The sequence below is a fragment of the Rutilus rutilus genome, assembly GCF_951802725.1.
Source record: "Rutilus rutilus genome assembly, chromosome: 8".
Taxonomy (NCBI): Eukaryota; Metazoa; Chordata; class Actinopteri; order Cypriniformes; family Leuciscidae; genus Rutilus; species Rutilus rutilus.
The window spans coordinates 34,756,038-34,776,129 of record NC_140222.1 but is presented as its reverse complement, the minus strand read 5'-3'; the positions used below and the strand labels follow the sequence as shown (position 1 = coordinate 34,776,129).

Sequence of the window (20,092 nt, the reverse complement as noted above, 5' to 3'; positions counted from 1 at the left end):
AATTGAGTCACAAGTTCATCCATCAAATGTTCATCAACTGGCCGCATCTTCAATGTAAACATGCGCTAGACAGGCGCCTTTAATCATTGTACTCGCGTAAATAACCGCACTGTTTGTGAACGCAACCGTATTAAGAACTCAAATACAGGACAGACAACCGTATTCTGCTGTGTGAACTTGGCCATAAACACTCTGAATCAGATTTGGGTAAAGGATGTGCATTTTTAATATGAACAAACATAAAATCATATGTAATTTAAACAAAACATTTAACAATAGCAAACAAAACCATTCATTGTCTAATTGAAGAGAAAACATTTTACTTTTCATTAAGCGAGATTAAGAATAGATGGATGGATGGAGTTGAAATATAGCCTATCATGTTATTTATGATTACGATGTGCCGACAATCACAGACATTTTAGGATTCAGGTTTTCAGATGAATTGCCATTTCAACGTTTATTTCAGTGAACTGTGTCTCTTAGGCCTATTTACAAAGAACAGAACTGAAAGAATATGTCTCATTTGCAGGCCAGTCTCATTGAAACATTATTTTTGCAAAATGATATCATATTGATTCTTTAAATAAAATGTCCAGTGAGCAATGCTAAAAGGTTAATCATGCTCTATTGAGTTTGTTGGGAAAAGGCAGAGGCCGACAGCCCCCCCTCCTGAGTGTGGTGAGGAAGGAATTGTCATCGCGGGAGCCGGGAGGAACCCTCGGAGTCTGCAACTTCGATATCCATGCTGGAAGCAAGAGATTCACTGTCCTCAGCCTGAGCCAAAGAGGTGCCTGGGCACACTTCGGAGTCAGGCAAAATGACATCCCGATCTGGAGAGAGAGCGAGTGATAGAGACCGACCCGTCTCTTGCTTGTTCACCCAGATCGACATGCGAGCCCCACAATCGCAAATTGGGTGCTGACCCTTGCAAATAAGCAAGGTGAGTGTGCAGTTCTTAAGCAGTGAACTTTTCACAGTGCTTACACACTGGTGTGTGTCGTGTTCTGGCATTGGCAGAAAGCATGGATGCACACACGCTTACCTCGAGTAACAATCTTTTTTTTATTTTTTTTTAAAAGAATTTTCTTTACACTATAAGTTGGAAACTAACTCCTAACAAAGAGTGACAGACAGAGAGAGCTTGCAGAGAGCGTTTTCTCTGAAAACAAAGAAACCTGAAGATGTGGCACATCTAATGACAGCCTCTGACGAGCACGCATTCCAATGATGTTCCTTGGCGTGTTCACTGCCAGTCAGACACAAAGGTGTTCTCAAAGCACTAACTCAACACAGCATTGAGAGAAGCTTTTGAAAGGGAACTAGTTTGTTTGCATAGCGTTCATTTTAAAATGTTATGCGTTTAGCCCTATGTGAAATCTGTTTTTATTGTTTGTCAACACACTCATTACATACACTTATTTTGTATCTGCATTCACTATCTTCCGGCGCTTTTCCACTGCATGTTACGGCTCGGTACGGTTCGACTTGGCGCGGAACGGTTCGGCTCGCTTTGCTTTTCCACTGCGTGCGTGGTACGACTCGACTCGGTATGGCGCTGTTCGGTTCGCTTTAGCTCGGTTGCTTTTCCACTGCAGTTAGAACGGCCTATCGCTTCAAAGTGGGTGGGACTGATCGTTATAGTTGCCACCTCTACTCCGCTCCTCGGCAACCAACGTCTTTCAGCCATTTAGACCACGATTCAGCCATTTATTTTTTTGAAGTTCTTTACTTCTTTTTTCAAGCAAATACTTTAAAAACAGGTGCTACAGCGTTGGCTGTTGTCTACTGGCTATTTAAATCTAGCGGGTTTAGTGTCTCGTGTCGCAAATACAATGACGCCGGTAGTGACGATTCTGTCTGACCAATCAGTGATCTGCAGTGTTTTCACGTCACATTTTAGTATCGGTACGGTACGCTTGGAACCTCAACAGAGGTGGTACCATTAAAGCGAGCCGAAGCGAGCCGTACCGTACCATGCAGTGGAAATGCACCATAAGTGAGCCATACCGAACCGATTCATACCGTACCATGCAGTGGAAAAGCGCCAAAGCGTGCCGTACCAAACCGAGCCATACCGTACCATGCAGTGGAAAAGCGCCAAAGTAACATTATGTGCCTTTAGCATTAGCATGTTGTATTTCCTTATTGTGTTTTGGTGCATGCCGTTACGTTTATTTGATTGGCATTGTACTGTATTACAGTGCATTCAAGATATTAACAATTTTAAATTTTTTTTTACCAGAGTAAGTTGGGTGAAGATTCCCCCTTCAGAACAAGAATCCCATTTAATGTTTATTTATAAATACAGTGGGTACGGAAAGTATTCAGACCCCCTTACATTTTTCACTCTTTGTTATATACACCTGGATTTGGGTATCCTCTGCCATTCCTCCTTGCAGATCCTCTCCAGTTCTGTCAGGTTGGATGGTAAACGTTGGTGGACAGCCATTTTCAGGTCTCTCCAGAGATGCTCAATTGGGTTTAAGTCAGGGCTCTGGCTGGGCCATTCAAGAACAGTCACAGAGTTGTTGTGAAGCCACTCCTTCGTTATTTTAGCTGTGTGCTTAGGGTCATTGTCTTGTTGGAAGGTGAACCTTCGGCCCAGTCTGAGGTCCAGAGCACTCTGGAGAAGGTTTTTGTCCAGGATATCCCTGTACTTGGCCGCATTCATCTTTTCCTCGATTGCAACCAGTCGTCCTGTCCCTGCAGCTGAAAAACACCCCCACAGCATGATGTTGCCGCCACCATGCTTCACTGTTGAGACTGTATTGGACAGGTGATGAGCAGTGCCTGGTTTTCTCCACACATACCGCTTAGAATTAAGGCCAAAAAGTTCTATCTTGGTCTCATCAGACCAGAGAATCTTATTTATCACCATCTTGGAGTTCTTCAGGTGTGCTTTCATGTGTCTTGCACTGAGGAGAGGCTTCCGTCGGGCCATTCTGCCATAAAGCCCCGACTGGTGGATGGCTGCAGTGATGGTTGACTTACTACAACTTTCTCCCATCTCCCGACTGCATCTCTGGAGCTCAGCCACAGTGATCTTTGGGTTCTTCTTTACCTCTCTCACCAAGGCTCTTCTCCCCCGATAGCTCAGTTTGGTCGGACGGCCAGCTCTAGGAAGGGGTCTGGTCGTCCCAAACGTCTTCCATTTAAGGATTATGGAGGCCACTGTGCTCTTAGGAACCTTAAGTGCAGCAGAATTCTTTTTGTAACCATGGCCAGATCTGTGCCTTGCCACAATTCTGTCTCTGAGCTCTTCAGGCAGTTCCTTTGACCTCATGATTCTCATTTGCTCTGACATGCACTGTTAGCTGTAAGGTCTTATATAGACAGGTGTGTGGCTTTTCTAATCAAGTCCAATCAGTATAATCAAACACAGCTGGACTCAAATGAAGGTGTAGAACCATCTCAAGGATGATCAGAAGAAATGGACAGCATCTGAGTTAAATATATGAGTGTCACAGCAAAGGGTCTGAATACTTAGGACCATGTGATATTTCAGTTTTTCTTTTTTAATAAATGTGCAAAAATGTCAACAATTCTGTGTTTTTCTGTCAATGTGGGGTGCTGTGTATACAATAATGAGGAAAACAAATGAACTTAAATGATTCTAGCAAATGGCTGCAATATAACAAAGAGTGAAAAATGTAAGGGGGTCTGAATACTTTCCGTACCCACTGTAGATGAAAACCGACGCGTAGCCTAGGGCGTAGGTCCGGCGCAGAAGTACATCTCAGCCTTTATGCACCCCCCACCTCAGCACCCCTGCTCAAAATATGTTCCCGTGGCTATGGGCGGAGCCTGGATCCAGACAACACCATCCAAACCCACACAACACACCACATGAGTGTCAGGATCCTGTCACCAAACTAAGAACAAGACCAACCCATATGACCGGAGCCTGACATTACAACTGTACATGCAGCACTATATGAGAAATTACAGTGTAGCAATTGTACATCATTTGAAGGCATGTTCCAAATCATTGGCAATTTGTTAAAAATAATGTTAAATTGCTTTTATGCTGTGCATAAGTGACTAGATGATGTGGAGGTTGGACAATAATTTTGAGAATTTCAATTGTGTTCTGAGAAATTTACCAAAACAACTGAGTTTTCGCGAGCTCGCTGCTCGCATCAAATTCAAGGCATTGACGCTTGCTTACAGATCTATCACAGGCTCAGCTCCCTACTATTTTCACTCACTCCTACGAGTCTACATCCCGACCAGACGCCTACGATCGATCAACGAGCGACGTCTCGTGGTTCCATCACAGAGAGCCACAAAATCACTTTCCAGAACATTCTCATTCACAGCTCCATGCTGGTGGAACGCTCTCCCCGGCCTCATCCGGAATGCAGAATCACTGGCAACATTCAAAAAACAGCTGAAAACCCATCTCTTCCGTGAGCACTTAACCTCGTAAAAAAAAAAAAAAAAAAAAAAAAAAAAAATCCTTTGAAACATCACTTATCAGACTTATGCTACTCTGAATAATGCCTGAACTTTGTATTCTGAGCACTTCTTGCGTTGTTGTTGTTTTTGCCTCTTCATGATGACTCGCTTTATTTAGTCCTAATTTGTAAGTCGCTTTGGATAAAAGCGTCTGCTAAATGACTAAATGTAAATGTAAATGTAAAACTGAGAAAAACTGTAATGTGATCAAATATAAAAACGTGCTTAAAGGGATAGTTCACCCAATGAAAATATGAAAAATTATTTGTAATATTTTTTTATTTTTCATTATTATCCCTCAATTTGTTCCAACCCTGTGTGAGTTTCTTTCTCCTCTATTATTGTGATATTGTGAAGAATCTCAGTAACCAAACAGTTGATGGACCCCATTGACTTTTTTTTCTTTTCTACTATGGAAGTAAATGGGGTCCATCAACTGTTTGATTACAACATTCTTTAAAATGTCTTATTTTGTGTTCAACAGAAGAAAGACATTTATACAGGTTTAGAACAACTTTAGGGTGAGTAAATGATGACAGAACTTTCATTTTTGGGCATATCCCTTTAAGTTTATTAATAAAGTGGTGATGGCAATAAGGGTGTTAGATGTTGAAAAAAGTGTGGTCAGACTGAGTTTGACTTAGACTTCCTCTGCTTGATGTGGGAAGGTTTTTTGTCTTCCTGTCCTGTCTCTTCAGAGCTGCAGTAGATTCATTTTAAATGTTGTGTGGAGAGAAGCAGAATCATTTTGAGGTGTTTTAATCAAGAACAACATGAAGATCATTCAGCTTCAGCTCTGTGAGTTTATTATATGATATGGCTATATATACAGGCTTTGTAAACTTTTTCAAATTAAATTTAAAATAATTAAGTTATGTGTCAGGGTTTTATGTGGGTAATCTTAATTTTTTTTTGTCTTATAGATGTTTTAATCTGTTGTCGAGCTGCAGTCTCAGATCAACTCACTGATTTGGGATCAAATGTGACCATAAACTGTGATCTTGATGAAAATGAGGTTTATTGGATTTTACTGAAAACACCAGATCCTCCAACAGTGATTCTACGATCATTCCCAACACCAAAATCACCTTTTTACTTAAATAATGCATTCAGTAAGAAATATTCTGTGATATTTAAACACCGTCTGGTTATAAATAATGTGACCGCTGATGAATTAGGAGTTTATTACTGTATGAAAACAGGCACACCTCCAAAACTCAGCAACAGCACCAGACTGCACTTCACCGGTGAGTTCATTTATTTTTTCAGTGATCAAGACTCACTAATGATCACTGCTTACATACATACTTGCCATTATACATTTTTAGATATGAAAAACATAATTATATTATCATAATTCTCAGTGCTTTAAATCTTTAGCCATTGCACATTGCACAAAAGTTGTTTACTGTAAGAGACTGGACACTTTCTTTACAGAATCAACTCAACTAACTGAGTGTTACAATCCTACAATTGAGTGTCACAATCATACAGCGGTGAAGTTTATTGATCAGAATCAGAAACAATGGCAGATTATTATCATCATATCTGCTCTGATGTACGGGCTTCTGCTCATTGTGCTGATCGGTGAGATATTACTCTTATTGTTTTAAAAATGATACACAGTATCAGTACACAGTTAAATACACAGTAGTGCAAAAAAAGCAATAATGCTTTTCTCTAAATCATATATTTTTGTACATATGTTAGTAATGTCAAAGTAAGCTTCTGTTGTTCAAATTATTAGTTTTTTTCGATTGCTAAACGACAGTGGGCACAACTGGAGTCACATGTGCAAAACAAGTACAGTCTGCACAGCAGCAGTTCATGTGGACCAAACTCTAGTTCGGTTTTCATTGCTTGAACACAGTTTTCAAAACTCTACAAACTTATCCCATGACTTTAACCACAACCTGCACAACACTGTAGATTTACAGCACTTTGTTCAAATACTAACACACTGCTGTCAAAACTGTGAACCACACATTCAAAACAGAATAGATTTCAGCCTTGTGCCTTTCAAACACTGCTGATTGCAATTTCAGCTGAAAGGCTAAGCAGGTGTCTTGTTTTAGACTTGTTAGTGAACACACACACACACACACACACACACACATATATATATATATATATATAGCTGGAGCTCATAAAGACTAATTTTGGAAATGGAAGACGGGTTTTGATGGGAACTGATGTTGATGAAAACCTGTGGCCTGATGCTAGAGAGAGGCAGGATTAGCCCCTCAATTATTTGTTCGAATTACAGTATGTACTTTTAGTTTCTACCTTTTTCTTCTCACTACTGTAATTCCGTAAATTACTACAGACTATTGAAGCAAACTGCTAATTTTCATTTACCTTAAAGAATTTTTATGTTCTAAAAAAATAAATAAATCATGTGAAAGAATGTCACTCTTTTCTTTGAAGAAAATATTACTTTGTATGTAGTCACTGAAATTTTTCAAACTGTAAAGATGAAAAGTTAGTATTTTCTGTATTGGTGTTTGATGCTAGTGTTTTTACTCTCAGTGTGTTCTGAGTGACAGTGTGTGCTATCTCAGTGAGGGTTGTGCAGAGTGTTTGGCTGCACTGAGCCTGTTTTGAGCCATGTGTTAAGAGTTGTGTTGCTTGGAATGAGTTTTGCAGGTGATGTGAACTGTTTAGCTCAGGGGACTGTTGGTAGTGCAGACTGTAGTTAGAGTTTTGCACATGTAGCTCCAGTTGTGCTCACTGTTGTTTACAATCGGAAAAAAACTGTAATATGTATTACCCAATACCCATTCATATTTATTATCAACTGTATACATGTAAATACTGCTACAAATGCACTGCTAGTTAGACGCTAACTGTATTTTGTTGCCTTGTACTGTAACATAAGCAATGACAATAAAGTTTAATCTAATCTAATCTAAATAGGCAGCTGAAGTTTTTAATTACTCTGTTTAGCCTATTTGGGATGTGTGTGAGTGTGTGTGTGTGTGTGTGTGTGTGTGTGTGTGTGTGTGTGTGTGTGTGTGTGTGTGTGTGTCTCCATATATTTTTACAATTTAAGAAATAATAATCTAACCGTTAGTAAATATTGTATCTGAATTTACTGTTTCACTCTTAGTTTTTGCTGCTGGAAAAACAGAAAAGTTGGACAAACAAATTCATACTGATCTGCAGACACAAGTTCAGCTTCAAGACCCAAACCAGCTGTAACGTAAGTTAATTAATATATATTTATTGCTAAATGTCTTTAAGTTTTAAATATTGATTTTAATTTAAATGTAGTTAACAAGTTAACTGAGGTTCGGGAGCAAGGCCACGCCTCAACTAATCAGCTGGTTCCCCGTCTGTATATTTACACTGAACCCACCTTCACCGCACCCCCCACCCCAATATCTAACATCCCCCATTTTACTTCCACAGGCTGCATCCAGGGGGGTCTTCAAGTAACCAAGCTTATACCTACCAAGACGAAGCCCCCACTCTGAGTCTCCCTGGACTAGACTCCCTGATCAGCCAGACGGAGAACCATAACATCCTTTCCCCCATCTCTTTCGACCCGTCTTCATTCCATAAAGCTAATTCTGCATAGTTGTGGCGTGGTCCTTGCTAGTGAAATTAATTATAATAAAATAATTTTTTATGATCCAACAAAATATTGTAGCTTTTTGTTTGTATTCATCTATATCAACCTTTTTGCTCTTCCAGTTCACCGAAGTGGAAAATATTCAGCAAGCAAACAGCGTCTGTCTTTGACTATAACATGTTCTTAAAATATCATGTGCTTAAGTCAAGAATAGATTATTTTATGGTGTAATATTGTATGGGCACATTAATCTTGGCTACAAAAACTATTGAAAATGCGCTTTGTAAACAGTCCATCTGTTATCGATATATGTTATCTGTCGTATCGATGTGTAATTCTTTATCTTTTTCATTCAGGATTTGCATGTGTTTGCACCTACCAATAAATTAACAGGAAAAAAAAGTCTAAAGTGGGTTTATTTAATTTTTGTTAAAGGCCTGGCATGAGTCACGCCTCTATTATTATAAATGTTGGGTGAGATGTCAGCAAACCTGCTAGACCAATGATCTGATTACCTAAGCTTTTGTGAAATAAATATTATCAAAAAAAATAAAATTAAAAAAAATGTATGTCAAGTGACAAGAACTTTTTTAAATACTTTTCTATAGTCATCAGGGATAAAAGTACAGTGGCACATTCATGACTATTTATTCATTTATATTTCATTTTGTTTTACTGTTACATTTAGCATAGGTTGCGTTCTTGTAGTGAAAGCAGGTCTTATCATCCGACCCTGTGACATGAATAAACCCTGATGATGCTGTTGATCTTATTAATAGCTGTTTTTTTTTAGGATGTTCTCATGCATATCAATATAAATCCACACAGTGTAACTACACAGGCTACACAGTGCGGTTAAACTCAACTGAAGTCTTAAAGCAAAACCAGAAATATGTTCCACTGGTTGTTCACTTGACAAAAAACAAAAAGACCAGAGTCTCTCACCTTTGTCTAGAGTTGAGGTTTAACCTTAAACCGAGTGCCAGTACCTTCATACATTTATGTGTCTCAGTTCTCACAGTCGTCTTAAACTCTAATGGAAACAGCAGAATTGCAGTATGTCTGCTTTGTCTACTGTATATCTACACATTTATTGTCAGAGAACTTGACAAGTGTTTGAATGCATGGAGGTTTCACACATACAAAAGTTTATATTGGTTTGAATGTCCAGAAGATAAACTGCAGCTGTCAAATCTATTAAATATTCACCTCTGATCTTCATTGAGTTTAGTGTTCGTATAAAGATCAGATTTAAGTCTGCCTTGATTTCTACAACCATAGATTTAGAAAGTATTGTCAGTGACACACATTTTGTGTTTTGCAAAGTTTGCTGCTTCAGTATTTGTAGATCATTTTTTCATGTTTCATGGTATATTGGAACACAACAATAAGCATTTCATAAGTTTTAAAAGCTATTTACAGTGTTGACCCTTCTTCTTCATAACCTCTGTAATTCACTCTGGCATGCTGGATATCAGCTTTTGGGACAAATCCTTAGAGTTGATCAATCTGTGGGCTTCTGCTTGGCCACTCACTTTTTAAGGATTGACCACAGGTTCTCTATGGGATTAAGATCTGTAGAGTTTCCTGGCCACGGATCCAAAATTTCAATGTAATGATCTCTGATCCACTTCATTATCACTCTTACCTTGTGACATTGTGCTCCATCATGCTGGAAAACGCATGAATCATCACCAAATACTCCTGGATCGTTGGGAGATGTTGCTGAGAGAGAGCCCTCTCCCTCGGATAAAAAGAAGAAAAAAGCATGAATGGTCTTCACTCAGGACGCTTCACTGTTAGCATGACACAAAACTATTGGAAGCGTTCACTTTTTCTTCTCCAGACAATCGATTGAAGGGGACTTCATCAGAGAAAATAACTTCTTCTGCTGTCCAATCCTTGAACTTCCTGAAGAATTTCAGTCTGTCCTTGATGTTTTTCCTGGAGAGAAGTGTGTCTTTGCTGTCCTTCTTGACACCAGGCTGTTGTCCTAAAGTCTTGGCCTCACTGTGTGTGCAGATGCTCTCACACACACACACCGCTGCCGATATTGAGCAGCTCTGAACTGCAGTTGAAGCTCTCTCTGAAGTTCTTGATGATCTGGTAAATGGTTCTTTCAGGTGCAATATTCTTTGCAGCAATTGCCATGTGTGGTGTAGTGGGAAAATGTGGTTCTTGAATCTGCTTTTCTAGATTAACTGGCTCTTCTTTGTGCAAACTTAGGCATGTCCCGGGTCAAATATATCTTAGATTGGTACAAAACCTTGCTGAACGCATTCATTGCTTTACTATTAAAACTTTGGCAGAGAGAGCTCAACTTTTGACAGTTCACGCTGCTATCTTGCTGGATCCCCTATTAGAGATATGCCATATTCAGAGGCAGGGACAGTCTGGAGAAGTCTTGTTTTTGTGTATCATTGCTAGCTCTGCTGCCCTCTGCAGGTCATTCCTGATACGCCACTCCACCATGAACTTTTCCACAGAAAAAAAGTGGAAAACATCTGATTTTAAAAGCAATCATTTAAATGTTTTAATATTGTTTCCCATGGAATTTTAATGGAAATTTTTATCCTGAAAAGCTTTTGATTTGTAATTTTAATCACCATAAATGTGATTATTTTGATTGGAGTTAAATGCTTTCTGAAAGCGAGAGAGAACTCAAAGGCAATTTGTGCTCTTTATTATTTTATAGGCCTGGGTTCTCCCAAGGTTTTTTTTTCTCCATTAGGTCACTTGATGGAGTTTTTCGGTTCCTTGCCACTGTTGCCTTTGGCTTGCTCAGTTGGGGATATTTTGGGGATATTTAATTTGATTTTATCAATCAATAAATTCCACTAGAAACAAACCTTGTTGTATTATTTTAATTTAATACTGTGAAGCTGCTTTGATACAATCTGTATTGTGAAAAGCGCTATACAAATATACTTGACTTGACTATATGTTGCTTTTATTACACATAGCTAATTTCTAATGTCCATATATTTATTTATGTGATAAGTGGCCGTGTAACAAGCGGAATTAACATGGTCAGCCGTTCATTATTACAAAATAAATGGTTATATGCAGGCAAAGCCAGGTGGTTTAACCTGTAACATTATTAATTTAAGAATATTTATAGTCTACATGAAGAAACAACAACAATCATTCTATCAAACTGTTAAACCCCACTCACTGACTGCACTGCCATTCTTTTTCCGTTTGAGGTTAAAAATGCAGATATGTCTAAAGCAAATGTGAACTCTGCTCAAGGGTAAACCACCAGTCTAGAACAACATGACACCATATGAGTCATTTATTGTCAAATGACCAACTTTACACTTTATTTGAGCTAAACCACACTGCTTACACTTCTGCTTAGAAGAGCAAAATATTTTAATGCACCGATTTAATGTCTATTATCTTTTAGGAGATGCAATAAACTTCAACTTGAACAACTGTACCAACTTCAGCTACAGGCAAAACAACTCTGAAATGTCCAACACAATTATGCACAACATACACTGTGAATATTAAAAATGTACAAAGAATGTGAAATGCTTAGTAAAAACTCATAGAAAAGAAGCTGCAAAATCCTCGTGTTTGCTGTCCTTCACACGACAAAGCCACGCCACTTATAGGTAGTCAGACTGAACACTGACTTTCACTTTGAACTCAGACTCTATATTTTGGCCATTTTGAATGCCAAGCAGAGCTGATCCTGACTTCCCTGGGCCTGGGCTGGCCCTAAGCAAAATTCTGTTAAGGGGCCCTCCTACCTGACCCATGAGCAATGTAAACCATTTGCCATTGCCACACAGTCACACCTGACAGGCTGACACCCCAGTGCTCCCACTACAATCCTCCCTCCTTTAACTACTAATGAAAATGTAATTCCTGATGTATTGTTACTAGAAACAGTACATTCTTAATATCAAGAATTTACATTTTAAATAGTACAAATTTAATTAGGCCAATTGATATCAAAAATGCATCCTGTGAATGAATAAAAGCTAGGATGGCTTGCCATAGCACGTCACTGTGTTTTAAATGATAAAAGAAATACTTGATACTTGATGGTTATTATTTACTGAGGGATGTGCATCCATATTGACCAGTATGTCCAGCCAATCAACAGTTTAAATGCAATAAAGCCATATAAATCAATAGTCAATGTCAATGCATTGCTTTCCATCTTGCTTTATTGCAGAGTAAACTGACTTGGAGACTTGATAATCATTGTCTTGTTTTAAAAGTATGTGCACCTCTAATGAGGAGTGTCATCACGCCCATATTGTACTGGTCCCCACAGATGTTTTGCCGGAAATTGCGCGTTTCATTGCGTGCACGAGCATATGAACGCATGTTAACGTACGGTTATCTTTTCTGAGCTGCAGTTTATAAACAAACAGCGTTGCCCTTTGTCGTTTATCAAACGTAATAAATAGTTGTATTTCACTCTCACTTTTTTAGTCAGGCACAGTCACAGAACACAGCCCTGGAGGTGGCCGGCGTTAGCAAACAAAACACAGACAGACCAAAAGATGCATTGCCCAGCTGGGTTAGACAGACAGACTAGAGAGAGATGCACATCAACTTACCTTTACTGTTCTTTGCTAACATCAAACTTGGAGAGGAGAGAACAAGTCTACCTGATTGCTGTTCCCGCAATTCACTCTCATAGTGCTTTTTTTCTCTATTTTCGTGACCAGCAGGAGTTCCACCTAATTTTCTCATATGTTGTAAACTTTAGACAGGCTTTGACACGAGGGGGAGGCGGGGCCTTGAGTAATGTGTGTATAGGGCTGATCAGCTCTGATGCCAAGACTCAAGTAAAAATGCTGCCACCTTACAGGTTACATATATTTAAACAATATATTTCATATATAACATAAGTTTAAAAGTTTAAAGGGTTAGTTCACCCAAAAATACAAATTCTACCATCATTTACTCACACTAATGTCATTCCAAACCAGTAAGACAAACAAAAATGGAGATCTTTTTGATGAAATCTGAGTGATTTCTGTCCCTCCCTTGAAAAGCTTCACAACTGCCACTTTGAGATCCTTTTGAACTTTTGAACAGAGGGCCTGGCCTTCATGGCATGGCTGTTGGAGAGCTCAGGGATCGAGTCCACACGAAAGATCCGGCAGAGTCAGAGGGAAGAAAGAAGACGTCGACTATCCCAACAATAAAATCTGATTCCACCACTAGCACTAATGCTAGCTTGTACATTAAAGTGGAGACATGGAAAGTGACCACAGCATAAACTTAGCAGGAAAGTTCTGTCTTGTTTGGGTTATTTTTGAATCTTTGTATTTGCAGTGTGCTTTATGCATTTGTATAAGTTAGACTGAATGATGCTGTGCACTTGACAAGTGCACTTAAGTAAATCTACAGTAACACTGTGTACTTGTGCTATATGTTGTTAAAATAAATGTCATCTGCTTTAATATTTTGTTATATAATGACATTTTAAAGCGTGGCTTAAGTATCCAAATCACTGTACACAGCATTTCAAAGATTTAGTTCAGGTGTTTATCCAGTAGAGGGCGCCACACAACAGTGAGAAAAACACTAAACTACTTCATGTTCACTGTATTTCTATAACTTTAGTTCTGAGCATAACCTGCACCATGTATTCTGTTATATTTATGCTTACAACAAAGAAGTATGACTTCATTGAAATAATATATTCTCAGAAAAGTCAGCAAAACAGCTTAAACAGTTTGGATTCTTAAAGTCACCTTGAATCTTCTTGAAAACATGACGAAAAATACAGTACATTTGATATTCAAGGTGACAAGGAGCACATTTACATCTTTCCCAGAAGAATATGTATATAGAGGTGAAGGTAATTTCACCAAGGAGAAAGTTTCCTGAATCAACATCCTTGTTGGTCCTGGAAAAACATCCTTGTTGGTCCTGGAAAAACATCCTTATCAACCAATCACATTTTAGGGTTAGGTTTAGGCTTGTGTTAATGTTTGGGGTTTGAACACCATCTTTATCAACCAATAATTGTCCACTGATTTGAGGGCTAGTTTATGGTTTGTGTGAGGTATGGAGTTCTGGTTTGACTGGAATGTTGTTTCAGGACCAACAAAGGTGTTGATCCAGCCCAGAATCCAGAGCTGTGTGGAATCCACGTGTACCAGATGGGGGCCGGATCTGGGTCGACACTATGTTGCTGTCTGGGAGAAACCAAATTTTTACAACCGATTTTACAATTTGTGAATAATAAAAAGGTCTGACAGTCGTGCAGTTGAAGACACCATCTACTCATACTGTGTAGTGTCTATAACAACTTGTATAGAAGATCTCAACCTTGAGCACCATGTTTCATCTTTATATACAAAGAAAAAAAAAATTTGACTGATGTGTAATTGTCACACTGCTAATAATGCAGATAACAAGAGAGCGCACGAAGACAAAGATAATCCAAATAAGTTATATTTATTCCAAGAAGACAAAGAGTTCTCACAGAGTAACACATACAATCACAGACAGTGAACAGAACAACTTTATAAGGGAACTAATAAGGGAGAATGTAATCAGGGAGAACAGAAACAGGTGCGAATGGTTAACTATCAAGATACACAATGAGGGCAAATGAACTGAACAAGACAAACTAAATGAAGACATAATGTCATAGTAATGAGTCAGACTTGGTAAATGGAATGCATTTCTAATTTGAACATAATTATGAAATAGCACATAAAGAAAACATAATAGATTTAACACTAGTAAACACAACATGAAGAAAGAACACTTGTGGTACAGAATTGTCAAGACAGCAACATACCGACCGACTCATTTTTCCTTTAGCAAACAATGTTCCTTTTTTAGTGTCTCATTCTGTTATACATTTGAAATGCGTGTTCTGCTTTATTATCATGGTGTTTTGGTTTCCTTGTTTCCCTGACTGTGTTCCCTATACATAATAGCAACGGTTTTGCGGATCCGTGTCACACAACATTGTCGTCTGTACAAAGAAAACACTTTTCCATTTTTTTGTACATCGTTGTCTTGTAAACATACCCTTATTTTTTTTCTTTTCTTTGTATCGTTGTTTCCTTTTCTGTTTTCTTTGTTTGCATGTGTTACTATTCATTGTTTGATTAATGCATCTCACCTGTTTCTTGTTTCCTCTCCTTAATTGTTAACCTTGATATATAGAGAGCTTGGTTTCAGTTATTCTTTGCTGATGACATATTAAATTATATTCAAAACAAGTCTTATTTTCATACTCAGCTTTGTTTCTCAAATAAACAGATCTTACTTAAGGAGACAAAAATACTGTGTTCCCTATCGTCCGGTCACTACGACGTACGTCGTGGTGAACGACGAATAGGAATCTCGCTAGAGAGGCCAATCTACTTCGAGTGAAACTAAACGAGCCAATGCATATTGGCGTGCAATCATTTGCATCAGCTGTGCAGCCTCGCAGCACGGGTATTTAACGAGCAGCTGGTGCGATTGCACTTCAGCTTTTTGCTTCGGAGCCGAGCGTTTCGATGCTGTTTAATCTACTGAGTGATCAAACAAGATGATCTCTCGCGTCTGGTGCGGGCGATACAGCGCAGCAGCGGGGTCGACTTTCTTTTTCTCTCTTTTGTTTTTGTGTTATTGAGCAAAACAAAAAAGCTGTTTTCACAGCTGGTAACGGTGCGCCAAGAGCGCTGAATAGCCGTTCTTATGGCTGGTAAGACCGCCGTGAAGAGAGACAGCGCACGACAGGTTGCATATTCCTGTCTGTGTCCGCTGCGACCGTTCCCCTGCGTGCTTCAGTACCAAGGAGAGTATTTCCCTGAAAGAGCTTACATGGGTGTGAGTTGCGTCTTTCTAAAGATGACATTCCACCCGTGTGTTTCTGGTTGCGGTCGTTTCCTGTCCTCACTGACGGCCACGATCACTGTCTCGCATGCCTGGGAAACATGTGAGACTGTGTTCGTGGGCGGTTCATGTTCTCGTACGGGAACATGACCACGTCGGCACACCGGTCAACTCTTCTTTCTCCGGAAAGTTTGAGTCCCCTCTGTTGTTGGCCAGCCGCTGCTTGTGTGTAAAAGCACAGCTGCAGGTCTGCTCGACACTCTGGGTGACCGTGGAGATCGGCGAGAGCTTCCGCGTGGAAAACCCGACGGATCTCTCGCTCCTCAGCGTGTCGTATGCCGTCGAGCTGCCGGGCTGCAGCGCGGGTTGTCACGGCAACCCAGCGCTCGCTCAGCGCTCTAGGTGCGCGGTCTCCTTGTCTATTCTCTGTTGTAGCGCCCTCCCTGGTGGCCACCAGGAGAGGTCTACTTCAGTAGAATGGCTTGGGTGATCTGAGAGCTGAGGGCTTCTCCTTCGGGGAACCAACCCCCTAGGGCCCCTCCCTCTCTAGCGCATCACAAGTTGTGCAGCTTCTGGATGGGATTGCTGGTCCTTCAAAATTGGAGGAACCTAGCGTTTCTTTCAGGGCTCCAGCTGAGGGCAGATGTCGATTGCTGCATCGGAGAGAGGGCCTGTTTTGTTCTGGAAATGAGGGTATGCTGAGTTCCCACTGTAATAGTGTGTGTTCTTATGCTGAATCAGATTCAGAACTGACAGCCATGCTTTCCCGGGTCTTTTTAGGATGTGCATTGAAAACTTAGGAGTATGGAGCTATATTGGTGCCAAAATATGGAACGCCAAAAGTGCCAAATTCTGCATAAGTTTTCACCTCTCTCGCTACCCTCGATGGTGGGGTGGCTGTGCCTCTGGCGAGCCACCTCTGCCCTGCATGCGAGGCCAAGGCACTCTTATTGCACGAGGGTAGTTCTGAGCCGGAGTTGAGCTGCGCTTGTCGACTGACCGTGTTCAAGTCACAGCGCAGGCCCTCGGCCAGACGATGTCCACCTTAGTGGTCCAGAAGCGCCCCTGGCTGTCCTTGCAGAGGTGCGAGACGTTGTCAAAGTACGCTTTCTCGATGCTCCCATCTCACAAGGTGGCCTTTTCGGCGACACTGTTGAGAATTGGCCCAGCAGTTCTCCGCAGTCAGCAGCAGACTGAAGCGTTTCCCCGACGTACCACCAGAGTGCCTCGTGGGCTGCTCCTCAGTCTACTCGTTGCCAAGGGTGTCATCCCCTGCAAAAAAAAAACACTCCGGCACAGCCTGCTCTACTGTGTCCACTGCAGCAGGATGACACCGCCCGTCTCAGCCCCTGTTTAAGTGGTCGGTGAAACAATCACCCCTGAGATGGGTGACCCGGAGATGGGTGGAGCTGCTCTCTTCCGGTGGAGGGCCGGGGAACGAATCTTTTGAGTGTTCCACCACTGGACTCACAGTGGTACCTAAATTCTCAAAAAAAGAGCAGTTCTTCTATCACTGGGTCTGAAGAGGGCCAGGAGAGCAGTGGGAGGAGATAATCCTCACCACTCTTATCTGCCTCTTCTATCGCCAGCAGGCAGCAGTGTGCAGTTCGAGAACGCAATCAAGCGGCCTCCTGCTCCTTATGCCTCGTGGAACCAGGTAAGTGTTGCACAGCACACTCAAGTCTCCGCTACGGGCCGCCTTCCAGAGAGAGCCTCCCGAGCCGAGCCCCTGTGTTCCACCTCGCTGCCCCACTCCGGGTACGCCTACGGTCCCTTTGGTCCCGCTTGTACGGTCTCTGCGAGCCTGGCTAACGCTCCCCAGTCCGTCTCGCTGGCTCATTCGGACCATCAGGCTTGGCTATGCGATTCAGTTCGCCCGGCGTCCCCCCAAGTTTCGGGCCATCCACTCCACTACAGTGAGAGCAGCCGATGCCCATGTCTTGCGCACGGAGATCGCAGTCCTACTGGCGAAGGACGCAATAGAGCTGGTCCCTCCAGCCGATATGAGGTCAGGGCACTACAGTCCCTACTTCATTGTACCCAAGAAAGGTGGTGGGTTACGACCGATCTTGGACCTGCGAGTTTGTATTGGAGCCTTCACAAGCTACCGTTCAAAATGCTCACGCAGAAACGCATTTTCGAATGCATCCGTCCCCAAGATTGGTTTGCAGCGATTGACCTAAAGGACGCGTACTTTCATGTCTCGATTCTTCCTCGACACAGGCCGTTTCTGCGCTTTGCGTTCGAGGGTCGAGCATATCAGTACAAGGTCCTGCCCTTCGGGCTGGCCCTGTCTCCCCGTGTCTTCACGAAAGTCACGGAGGGAGCCCTTGTTCCCATGAGAGAACAGAGCGTTCGCATTCTCAACTATCTCGACGACTGGCTTATACTAGCACACTCTCGAGATCAGTTATGCGAACACAGGGACCTCGTGCTCAGGCACCTCAGCCAGCTGGGCCTTCAGGTCAACTGGGAGAAGAGCAAACTCGCCCCCGTGCAGAGGATCTCTTATCTCGGTATGGAGTTGGATTCGGTCACACAGACAGCGCGCCTCACAGAGCAACGCGCTCAGTCAGTGCTGAACTGCTTGAACACGTTCAAAGGCAGGACAGTGGTCCCACTGAAATTCTTTCAGAGGCTCCTGGGGCATATGGCAGCGGCAGCAGCGGTAACTCCGCTCGGGCTGCTCCATATGAGACCGCTTCAGCACTGGCTTCACGGCCGAGTCCCGAGATGGGCGTGGCATCACGGCACTCACCGGGTGGCAATCACACCGGCGTGCCCCCAGACCTTCAGCCCGTGGTCAGACCCCTCGTTCCTCCGGGCAGGAGTCCCCTTGGAACAGGTGTCCAGTCATGCTGTGGTATTCACAGATGCCTCTGCCACCGGCTGGGGTGCCACGTACAACGGGCATGCAGTGTCAGGGGTGTGGACGGGCCCCCAACTGCACTGGCACATCAACTGCCTCGAGTTGCTAGCAGTACGTATCGCTCTGAGCCGCCTAAAAAGGCCGCTACAGGGCAGAGACGTGCTGGTCCGTACGGACAACACTGCGACCGTTGCGTACATCAACCGTCAAGGTGGTCTACGCTCCCGTCGCATGTCGCAACTCGCCCGCCATCTCCTCCTTTGGAGTCAGAAGCATCTGAGGTCGCTTCGAGCCATGTATGTCCCCGGTGTGCTCAACCGTGTGGCCGACGAGCTATCACAAGCTGTGCTCCCGGGAGAATGGCGACTCCACCCCCAGGCGGTTCAGCTGATCTGGAGAGAGTACGGAGAGGCTCAGGTAGACCTGTTTACCTCCTCAGAAACCTCCCACTGCCGGTTGTTTTACTCCCTGACCGAGGGAACACTCAGCACGGATGCACTGGCACACAGCTGGCCCCGGGGCCTCCGCAAATATGCATTCCCCCAGTGAGCCTACTTGCACAGACCCTGTGCAAAGTCAGGGAGGACGAGGAGCAGGTCCTTCTGGTGGCTCCCTATTGGCCCACCCGGACTTGGTTCCCAGAACTCATGCTCCTCGTGACAGTCCCTCCCTGGCCCATTCCTCTGAGGAAGGATCTTCTGACTCAGAGACGGGGCACCCCTTGGCACCCGCGTCCGGACCTCTGGAAACTCCATGTCTGGTCCCTGGACGGGACGCGGAGGTTCTAGGTGACTTACCCCCAGAGGTACTTAACACCATCACTTCTGCGCTAGCGCCGTCTACGAGGCGTGCGTACGCCTTGAAGTGGAACCTGTTCGTCGAGTGGTGTTCCTCCCGTCGGCCCGGACGTGGCGGAGCGTCCGGTGCCAGGCCTTTATCCGCTGAATCCTTGAGAACCGGGTCTAGGCTGGGTCCCATATGTGTGACCCTACGGGGATCCCATATGTGTATATCTTCCACGGCTGCTCCTAAACGGAAGCCCGTGTCTTTCCCTGGGGCTAAGTCACCCACTATTCATATGCAGTACAACCCTTGGGTTAGTCCATATGTGTATTCCCACATAACTCTTCTTAAGAATGTGGCTCCCGCAGCGTTCCCCTCCCTCAGATCGGGCACGCTTTCCCAGTGTTATCCAATAATCTCACTGTATGGGTTATCACGGAACAACAGTGAAGGATACTCTCGGTGTAAGCCCTCTCCTATCGTCCTTCCAGGCAAGAAGGTGTAGAGGCTTGCTCAGGGCGCTGGATGGGGTGCAGCAGCTGTGGCGCTTTGGTAGGGATTCCTATTCGTCGTTCGTAGTGCGTCGTAGT

The 20,092-nt window shown here is 42.7% G+C and overlaps 1 protein-coding gene across 1 annotated transcript in view; it reads left to right on the top strand.

The window, feature by feature from the left end:
- Positions 1–20,092, top strand: part of LOC311295316 (leukotriene B4 receptor 2-like) — a 106,666-nt gene that overhangs the window by 54,135 nt on the left and 32,439 nt on the right. The window lies entirely within an intron of this gene.